The 11,416-nt window shown below is 34.8% G+C and overlaps 1 pseudogene across 1 annotated transcript; it reads left to right on the top strand.

Annotated features, from left to right (window-relative positions):
* Nucleotides 1–5,803: 5,803 nt before the first annotated feature.
* Nucleotides 5,804–10,391, top strand: LOC147502226 (golgin candidate 6-like; annotated as a pseudogene). The gene is made up of 10 exons (XR_015221617.1): nt 5,804–5,935; nt 6,016–6,101; nt 6,264–6,376; nt 6,450–6,521; nt 6,792–6,977; nt 7,346–7,473; nt 8,073–8,121; nt 8,568–8,633; nt 8,907–9,683; nt 9,767–10,391. The product of XR_015221617.1 is annotated as a golgin candidate 6-like (transcript).
* Nucleotides 10,392–11,416: the final 1,025 nt, after the last annotated feature.

Consider the following 11,416-nt stretch of genomic DNA (forward strand, 5'->3'; position numbering starts at 1 on the left):
ATTTTCCTACCCCGAGAAACAATTTTGTGCATAAATTACAGACCACATCCGAAAATTCAGTGATCAATATGTCCTCTTGGTTACAAAGGGAACGGAGAAATGGACCAAGGGATCTAATAACCTACTATGAATCTAACTAACCAATAGCTGTAGGGCGCCCAAAGTGTGCTGCTAATTGAAACCCTGTTTCTCTTTCTTAGTTGTTTCGCCCGTATAGGCTTTTTTAAGAAGTTAAGAACTACTATTTTTTGCAAACAGTAACTTTGATGCAATGTTTCCTTATGAAACTATTTCGAGGACTCTCGAACTGAGATACAAACTACATGTAAAGATCGTAAACTAAACAATTTAAGTAATCAAGCGAAAATATTATTGACATACCATTGCCTTTAACTTGATAGCAAATGTCTTGGCATCATATTGATTGTTCTTCATCTCAGTAACTAGTTGACTAAAGGTCTCCGGCAGCTTTCACACCATCATCGGTATTTCCTCGAGAATTCACTTGATTGAGAATCTTATAAAAATCACTAACAAGCCTCTGCACACCAACTGAAAAAAGAATCAGCTTCAAACAACATAAGAAATATTTCAAAAAAGAAGAAGCAGTCTCTCAACAGTCACGCACTTAGGACTAGATTAAAATCGTATAACATGAAACAAATATTTACCATTGAATCATCGTGCCATCCAAGAAGTCAGCCCCAATCGCTTCCCAAACAATCTAAGGCACAAAAGTAATACAGAGTTATAAGTTCCCATCAATTGAAGCTACAGATGAGAAATATGTGCAATATGAGGAAGACAAAAAAAAATTAGATTAAACAGAACAAATGCAATTTTGGCTGAACCTAACTAAATGATGAATGCACCAGCGATTGCAAAGACAACATTAAACATGCTTACATGCCCAGGTTGCACCAACTATCAAACTAATATATTCAATTTCCAAACACAGAGAAACTGACTCATTAATCCTTTTAAAATGCTCACAACAATAATATAACAATTGAATCCAAGCTATACGTAACTCCCACCAACGAATTAACAAATCCCAATCCAACAAAACTACTAAACACCCAACATCTAAAATGCCAAGCCCCTAACAACATATCCATTTTCCTTGTAGATCCCATACCCAAACCTAGTATCAAAACAAACATAAATTCAAATCATCAAATTGGCCCATTCCCAAAACAACAATACCCATCTCTCAAATCAGACCCAAATTGAAGAAATACAAACAAATCTCAAAAAACAAGATCTCATTTCATAAACAATAATGCAAGCAATGGAAAACTCACCAAGAGAAGAACACTTGTTGACGCCTTCAAGGGTAACAACAGCAGTAAGAATGAATACAAAAGGTAATAAGAAGGCTAAGATTAAGATAGTATGAAAAAGGGTACGATAAGAGATATGACGAGCTGCAACTTTGATCTTCATCAAATCAAAAAACTTCCCCTTGCTCCATTATTAATATTAATATTTCCACTACTACTCGGTGTTGTTGATATCGTTATGCTTCTCATGCTAGGTGAGAAATGAAGCTGCATCGTTTTATTTAGTTCTAATCTTTTTCTGTTAGTTCCACATATACCCTTTTGGTCTTTGTGTTAGATGTTCTTTATCCTTTTTTTATTTGTTTACTAACGGATATAATTGTTACCCAATATTAAAACAATACTTTGAAAATAATTGGAAAAATAAAATGAAATATACTAACGGATACAAAATTACCTAACAATTATATCCGTTAGAAAGGTACTAACGGATATATGTGTTACAAATGAAAATTTTGCTGTGTTACAAAATGACCCTTATGGTGTAGTGTATCAATAGGCCTATTCTCAAGAATGTGTAATACTATAAAATATGCAGCAACTACACAAAGGTATGCAACTATTTCGCAATCATCCATGTTCTTACAACATAATCAGAACATACAATTTCATACAATCTATATCAGAAGGTTCATGAATTAGTATCAGAAGAGAAAGAATTATTTCCCGAGAGGCATATTAAATCATAAGTAAGATAAATTGTATTTTGTTTCTGATATTCATGCGGAGATAATAAATAAATAACATCTTTAGATATGAAAACAAATATATTGCCTAAAAGAGGACATCGACAACAAAGAAACAAAGTATATTTCTTCATAACCAACTAATCGCATGCTTAGCAACACACCTATTCATTCCCACCACCAATGAGTCTAACCATATTCAAAAGATTTTATTAAGACACAAAACTTGAAAACCAGCTCCTGCCGTTCACCGAATTCATAATAAGAAAAACACTATTGATCAACATCTTATAATCTAACCATTTGCATAATTGTCTTAAGAAAATCTCACCATCCTAAAACCAAAAAAATTAATAACTTTACTAATTACCCACAACTCCATTTCCAAATAGAGAATCAAGGTAATATCTTTTAAAACCAAACAAAACAAGAGATGAAATTGTTTTTGCCTCCATAAGGTAAGAATACCTGTCTCATTAACATCTAATCTAAAAAGAAACAATTGAAATGAAATATCAAAAAAATATCACAAACTCCTTAATCTTCTTGTAATAAGACTCTGGAAATCAACCAGCCACTAGTGATACAATCAATTACTTTCAACCAAACACACTAAAAACCAAATTTTTTTTTAAGAAAAAATTTCGATCATAATAATAAAACAAAACAAAAAAGCAACAGAAAATAGAGAGAGAGAGAGAGAAAAGAAAGACGTCCTTACCTTATAAAAATTGGAGATGAAGAGAAGTGATGAAGACAGATAAGAAAGATGAAGAAGGAGGTTGCTCTTTTCTCCCTAGTTCATTCTTTCGGTTCTTTGTTTGTTTTTTTTTTTTTTTTTTTTTTTTTTTTTTTTTTGGTTTCCTTTCCCTAAAATTTTTAGGTCTGGAGCACAAACTCAAAACCGTTTCTATTTCTCCAATTTTGTTTCCACACGGACAACAAACTTTCCTTTCCATGGGCAAATAAACAACTAAGGCTGCGTTTGTTTACACACTTGAGAATGGAAAAGAAAGAAAAAGTCTAGTGTGGTCCACTTTTTCCATAAGTTTAGTGTGTTTGTTTGCTATGGAAAAGAAAATTGTCTTTTCCTAAGGAAAAAACTAGTTTTCTTTTCCAAAGTAACCAAATAGATGCATCAAAAAGAAAAATACATTACATTCTTTTCTTTCTATTCATGGGTTTTCCTTTCATTTCCTCAAATGAGTGAGTAAACAAACGCAGCCTAAAAAACTACGGAAAATGTGAACCACACCTCTTTTTCTTTTCTTTCCCAAGCATTTCCTCTAGAACAAACAGGCCCTTAGTTTCTTTTCATATTGCTTTTGCCTCAAAAATTCAATCAGTTTGAAATGAAGCAGCCTTATCCTACTTCAGATTACAAGAAGCAATTCTTACCACTCCTCGTGGAATAACTAGGCTTATGGATATGCTTATGGATCGTATTATAGGTTACTTTGAAAATAAATGTAATTTAAGATCAAAAGTATTGGGAGATCTACGCTCTGCATTCTTTTCTCTCTTCCACATGCATGTCTCCTTCACCCATGCGTGCATATTGTTTCATATTCTTTTTTGCTTTGTTATTTTCATACTTTTTGTTGATCATAATCTCAAAATCCATTGTCATACTTTATTTGAGAAAATCCTGTTCCGTGTTATTGTGTAATCTATAATTCAATCTCACGTACTTTAAGTTTTCCCCTTAATCTCCAAAAAAACACTAACTTGTTGTGTCGATTTCTATTGTTACCTTAAGCAGTTATTTTTTTAAAATGATGCATTGCAGTGGAGTGGGCATCTCTAAAAACCGTATTGGTAAAATCAGATTTATAGTAAAGTCATACAATATAGGGTCAAGTTTTCTCTTTGGACGTGTTGAGACTTGAGAGTGTCCTTGTATGGTAAACGAGATTTTTGGGTTTGACCCTAGGTCCCCTGCCTTTGGTCCCAACTTATGTAGCAAATGATATAAGATACACCAATTTTCCATATCAGAGAAAAAATTGTTGGCTCTTGAAATTTATTGTGTTGTCTACTTGCAGGTTATTCGAAACGAGGCCTTGTTACTTCTTACGTATTTGACTCGCGAAGCTGAGGTGGTTACCTTCCTGTCAATTCAATAGCGTACTTACTGTCTCCCAATGTCAGTTTTCCTAATAAAAAAGTGGTCATCGTCAATTCAGGAGATTCAAAAGATTGTGGTATTTGAGAAAATCTAGCCTTATACTTTTGCCATTTCATCTTGAGCTATATAAAACCTTTATCTGCCTTCCTGTTGGAGGTCTGTTTGTCTTGTATCTGTTTTAGATAAGCCTCTTTTAAGTTAGAACCTAGGAATGGTACTAGTTTTGCAACGATATTAGGTTATTCAATGATTACAATTGTTGTTAAGGTTATGGATTTTGAATAGCCTTTTCGATTGTCCAAGGCAGAGTTATAGGAGTATGACTGAGCTAATTGAACTTGTTTGCATCATAGGAATAATAGGTGAATGATCTGGAACTCTGCCCTATGTGGACCACACAAATAATATTTTTCATCTTCACAAAAATGTACTTTGAAAAGAAAAATGAAAACAAATCAACTTTGGGTAGTCAAAATAATGCTGCAGCGATGCAATTATTAATTTTGAGTACCTACCAAAAAAAAATTATTAATTTTGAGGATTTCATACTTGGCTCGAACTAGAGCAATTGCTTGAGAAGGGATTTGAAATTGACATTGCATTATTGAACAAGGTTTAACTGGCATTCCTTTGAGTCACTCTCTTAGGGAATTAGACATGCCTAGCACCTTCTGTGTAGAAGTCCAGTAGATACAGTGATTTTCTTGTAACAAAATGAGAGAGAAATTACAAGCGGGGAGAAGTTTTCATCTATGAATTAATAGTAAGGTGCATTTGTGGTGCTTTGCCTGAAGAAGATTAGAGATTGGCTTCGAAGTCATTATCAAAAAAAAAAGGGAAGGGAAAAAAAATCAAATATTGACAAGTCACAAATATATTGCAGAGAAAAAAAAAAATTAGTGAAATAATCTGCATCTGAGGTGTAAGGCCTAACTGCCTAAGTATACACTTTTTATAACAGTGAAGAAGTTCAGAATAGTTATAGATGGAAACATATCTATTAAGAGGGAAACCAATGAAATATTTGCCAAGAATTGAAGTAGTCCCAGATAGGTTAATTGCTAAAGTTTGTGAGATTTGTTACCACAAACCTGGATTAAATGCTCTCCAATGTCATAAACCACTTACCTGGCTTACAAAGAACTTGTAAGTAATGGAAGCAAAGAGAAATGAAACCGCTCAAAACCCCATATTCCCGCTTTAACTAAAACCAAACCAGCTGCATTTGAAAAAACAGCCCCAACCAAAAAGAAATACATTAAGTAAAATAAAATGTGGGTTTTTTCTCTTTAGGACCTTCATTTGCTGAAGTACCTCTACACTACTTCAGTACTTCACATGCTCTTTCTTTTTGTTCTTCTCTTATTTTGAAATGTGAGGTAATAAATGTTTTTTTATATATATATTCTTTATGGTATAAATGCTTTATTATGTATGTCTTGGATCATCAAATTCAAAATGAACCACATCCGTAAGTCCATAATTCAAATATTCTCAGTTTTATCTCATAGATGCTTAGAGCTCAAGCTCCATTCCAATAGAAAAGGCGCAATAGGACTCGAGAGTTGAAAAACAGAGGATTAAAGTAAAAAGGATAGCGTATAAAAACTTGGAAGGAAAGAAAGAGACTAATTTTGGAGTTACAGAAGGCTGGAATAGTGATGCATGGAAGCATAAAATCTATAATCCAATACGGCAATGAATCTGATGTTTGTGCTACTGTGCAGGATTGTCTTGAATTGCTGAACAATCTCCTTCGAAGAGGTGCATCCAATCAGGTCTGGTTTTTCTTACTGTGAAATCATTTTTATTATCTGTGGTGAGGGTAACCACTAACCATCCTTCTTCTTTTATTCAGATATTACTGAGGGAAACCATGGGTTTTGAGCCTTTAATATCAATTTTGAAGCTCCGGGGTAGGCATACAATTTCACACAACAAAAGGTACAATATATGCGGAAAGGGTTGGAAATTTATTTCTCCGTCCCATTTAACAGCACTAATGGTTTATATCCCTAATGGCACCCTAAAAGTATGCTGTTGCATGAGGCAATACAAGCAAAAAGCAAAACTTGTCATGTTTAAAAACTAACATTGTGCCAGTAGACAGTAAATCTGCTTGGAGCGTTAGAAACCATTGAGTTGCTGTTGATGGGAGGCTGGATGCTGAACCTGGAAATGATTCCAACAGACAGTCTAACCAAACAGTGTTTGCTCAGGTTTGTCATCTACGTTAGGCCATATTTCATATTTGAAACCTAGATGTTTCTTGACGTTTTGGACCAAATGCAGAAAAACGTTTTGGATCATCTTCTGCTGTTGGGAGTTGAGAGTCCATGGGCTGCAATTTCTGTGCATTGTGCGGTAAGATTTGCGTCTGATGGAGGATTTAATTGGCTTATCCTTCTAATAGTAATTCTATAACAGGAACTTTTAGCAATTTTCAGTGGAAAACAATTTTTTTTTAAAAAAACTTTTGTAGGAACTTATCTTGGATAATTTATTAATTTATTGTTTTATTATGTACTCCCATTGGCCGGTTATTTACATTTTTAACCTTCTTCCTCTGTACCATTCTTAAAGCAGTCCAGAGGCTTCAAGATTGCATTAAATCTCTATAATTTGTTTTTTCAGGCACTCCGATGCATTGGAGTTTTAGTTTCCAGTAATCCTCAAAATCTGGATGGTCTTGCAAATAAAGTGCTTGGAGAGGAACCACATTTTGAACCAGCACTGAATTCAATATTCAGAATAATTTTGCGGACCTCTAGTGTACAAGAATTCATAGCAGCTGATTATGTTTTCAAGTGCTTTTGTGAGGTTGGTCTCTTATTGCAAAATTTGAACCCTGTAAATGCTAGCTGGAATCCATACATTAGAATGATTAGCTTTACGTAAATTCCCAACCTATTCCACAGTTCATTCTTCCTAGATGACAATAGGTTTTCTCAGTTTCCAACCTCTTCCACCTTTTTACTTCAAGCTATCTAAACTGTATATGGTATAGCTAATAAAAAACTATGACCTAAGATGGTGTTATGTGAGATTTGAATAATGTTGCTTATGTATCCCATGCACAGGATGAAGTTGCTATGCATAATTAACAGTTTAACCCTATTGGATAATTCACTCTGATACTCATTCTGGTCATGATTTATATGTTAATGTTTCACTTTTTTCTTAATAAGAAAAATACCAACGGTAAAGCAATGTTAGCATCCACAATAATTCCTCAACCACATTCTGGAATTCGTGACCCCTTGGACGAGGACATAAAAATGCTAGTTGGAAGGTTCGTTGCAGTACAGGTATCATGGTCGATTGGATATGATTATGTAATCTTGTTTGTTTTTTATTTTTTCAATAGCATAATTGCTTATTTATTTTGAGTATGCAAGCTGGGGACTAGGCAGAACCCTAACATAGTTTATTAGAGAATATAAAACATGCCTTCAGCATCATTTCAAGAGTTACAATTTAAGTTAACTTAGAGAAACCGCCATGGTATTGTGTTAATTTAGTAACAGGCATTAGGCAAATGGCTTCTAGATTTGAGAGAGTTAGCTTCAGTCATGTGTATAGAGAAGCTAATAGGTGTGCTGATTACTTAGCATCTTTATCCTCTTGTAATGAGTCATGTCAGTTCTTTATACCTCCTCTAGGCAGTCGACTGAATACTTTTGTTGAGGATAAAGCAGGACATATTGTACTAAGGTTCTAATACAGGTTAGGGTCTGCCCAACCCATCAACTTTTTCTAAAAAACAAAAAAGAAGTTAAAATTTCGTTTTTTTTTTCCTCTCATAATTCCAATATCAATTTGTATCAAGTCAAGCAGTTGTGTCGTCATCAGTTTTTGTTTAGAATTGCAACTATTTTGACGAATAACCATCTTGCCCTTTTGAATATCTGCCAGCATGCTGTTACGTGGTCTTACTGTGAATGAGAATGATGAAGATCTTGAGGTAAACTTAAAAGTTCTGAGAATTTCTCTCCTAACATATATGGTCTTGCTGTGAATGAGAATGATGAAGATCTTGAGGTAAACTTAAAAGCTCTGAGAATTTCTCTCCTAGCATATATAAGACATTGAGAACATATTCGTTTAGAGACCTGAGTCCTGAGGCGATTATATTTGGGAATGCCGACTTGGTCGAGTAAACTATTGGCATTTGGTTGATGACACTGAATGATTTCATATCACTCCAACCAACTCATGCGTTAGAAAAAAGAACTAATAAACTAGTATACTTTTATAAAGCGCTGGAGTGTAACGATAAAGACTAAAGAGGACCTTCATCAGTTTACACATCTTTCCAAAGCCCGTGAGAAGCATTACTGAGAGCGCAGTTGTCAAGCTTTTGTAACATTTATGCCATAATAAGGATTTACTTTTTTTTTTTTTATGCAGACTTGTTGGAGAGCTGCTAGTGTTCTGTCTCATATACTGAAGGGTAATATTCAGTCAAAGGAACAGGTATGAAAACTTAAATATGTTTTCTTCTGTCCCTTTATTTTTTTCAAATTTATGATGTAGAATGCAGGATTCCTAGAATCATCACTACATCGAATATTAATGATTTCCAATGTCATGCAAAACATACTTGATTCCTGCATTTAAATAACAAAAAAAGTGCAGCTCTAAAATTGTTTGATGGGGACTGTTATGTGCTATGCTTGTGTGGAGTGTTTTTTGTCAGAAGCATAGCTTTTCATCTATCCCTTCTCAGTATGTTCTAAATCCATGCAGGTCTTACAAGTAAAACTTGAGGTACCAATGACATCTTTTGGTACCCCAGAACCGCTAATGCACCGGATAGGGAAGTACTTGGCTGTTGCTGCTTCTATGAGTCATAACAATGGTGACCGCAAAACCTCAACTTCATCCAGCTGCTTATACACTCAACCTCTTATTTTGCGACTGCTAGTTACTTGGCTTGCAGATTGCCCAAATGCTGTTCACTCCTTCCTAGGTTCACAGGATCACCTCACGTATTTGCTTGAGCTGGTGTCAAGCTCGTCGGAAACTGTGTTCATAAGGGGATTGTCAGCCGTTATTTTGGGCGAGTGTGTTCTCTGCAACAAATCTGATGATAACGGGATGGATGCTTTTAAGGTGGTAGATGCCATTAGCCAGAAGATTGGACTTGCATCATATTTTCTGAAGTTTGATGAGATGTAGAAGAGCTTTCTGTTTTTATCGGCAAAAGCGTCCCAACACTGTAAACTGCTGGCAAGATCTAGTGCTGCTAGTATGTCAGAAGTTGAAAATGTTGAAGAGAGCAATGCGATTGACCCAAAACATGATGAAGATCCTGTTCTCATGTCAATTTTTGATGCTTCATTTGTTAGTCTTGTTAAGAGATTGGAGACTGATATTAGACAAAGCATTGTTGAGGTTTTTAGTCATCCAAAGAGCAAGGTGGCAGTGGTTCCGGCTGAAATGGAGCAAAAGGATGGGGAGAGCAATGAAGACTACATTAAACGGCTGAAGTCTTTTGCTGAGAAACAGTGCAAGGAGCTCCAGGTATGCGTGTATCATTATGTACATGTTGGTTTGTTTGTCTTTAACATACAATATGTTAACCACTAAAAAACGTGATTTTCAAGGACCTTCTCGGTCGGAATGCAACTTTGGCCGAGGACATGGCAAAGACCGGTGGAGCTGGTGTCTCTAGGTCTAATCAAGCAAATGGGGACAAGGAGAGAGTCCAGGTTGAGACCCTTCGCAGAGATCTTCAAGAAGCAAAGCAACGTGTAGAGTTGCTCAAGTCGGAGAAAACCAAAATTGAAACCGAGGCATCCATGTACTGCAACTTAAATGCAGAGGGAAGGGAAGAAACTCAGAAAGAGGGTGAAGCGGAACTGAATGATCTGCTAGCAGAGCAAGGTGGAGAGACTAAGCGCAAGGTTGGCGGAGTTGGGGGAAGATGTGGATTCTCATCTTGACGGGATTGGAGATGATGTTGTACTACCAGAAGATAGTGAGGATGAGGAAGACACGATGATACTTGGTGACTGGTAACTTTGTACATTAAGTTGGCAAAAATACAAAATTAAGCTATTAAAGTGTCTAATAGAATAAATATAAATCATCAATGTATTTATATAGCCATCATAACATCATTGGTTGCATCAAAGACTTGTATTGTCAACATAATCTATAATCGTCTTTGATAGTAACCAAATGGTTAAGGACACACTAGTTCTTAAGTAAGTATTATTATCATCCCTAGACACTTTTTGTTTTTGTATTTCATAAGTTCTCTCCAAGTTCACCAGTTTAGCACCTCAATAATAGATTGTCATTTTTGAAGAAATAGGTGCAAATTAAGTTCTCAACAACTTGAAATAATGTTAACTCCAAGTTCTAAGATAATATGCGTACTATACATCATAAATTGTGGCTTTAAAAGCAAACCACGAACTCGGCGTTATTAGTGGAAGTAGTAAGATAATTTGCTTCACATTATTCTACAAACTTGCTATTTCATAAATATAGTAACAAAACTTAAATTTATTATAAAAGGAAATTAACATAATCTGAGTTAGAATATTCAATCACGATTATAAATGTGAGTTAATAGACAAATATTACTTTAAAATGCATAAGTAGCTGAAAAAAATTTAATAGAACTTTATTAAGATGTGTTTCATGAGACAACACTAACAGTTATTGCCATTGATCTAAAAAAAATTCGATTTCAATCACATATATTGCTCTGTTAATATTTTTCATTTCAAAGTTCTTTAAGAGAAAAATTATCCATTTTTATGCAATTAAACTAGGAGAAATTTGTCCAATCCCCCCACTTTTGTCACCACTTTTGAATAAACTCCCACATTTGTAAACATCACGATCCCCGTCTGACATCAAAGTTCCATTGGTATTTCACCTAATACCAAAAGTACCCCTCAATAATGTAATTGACTATATTCTTTTCCAAAAAATCAACATCAAACTCATAACCCATGGATCTAAAACACGAAAATCCCAAAAAATAAATAAATGAATCAACCCAAACTAATAAACATTCAAACCGGAATATCCTCGAAACCAAACAATCAAAATTGAGAAATCAAATCCAACAACCCAAATTGAGAAATCTCAGCCCATGAAATCAAATGAGAAAATCAAAATGAGATTGCAGTGGTGAAATCTCAACCCAAAACTGTATCTCCCCTAGTTGAACCAATTATGATTTCCATTAGATGGCCAATTAGGGTCTCCCCCCAAGTACACACACAAAAAAAATCAAC

The sequence above is a fragment of the Coptis chinensis genome, chromosome 4 (assembly GCF_015680905.1).
Source record: "Coptis chinensis isolate HL-2020 chromosome 4, ASM1568090v1, whole genome shotgun sequence".
NCBI classification, from domain to species: domain Eukaryota; kingdom Viridiplantae; phylum Streptophyta; class Magnoliopsida; order Ranunculales; family Ranunculaceae; genus Coptis; species Coptis chinensis.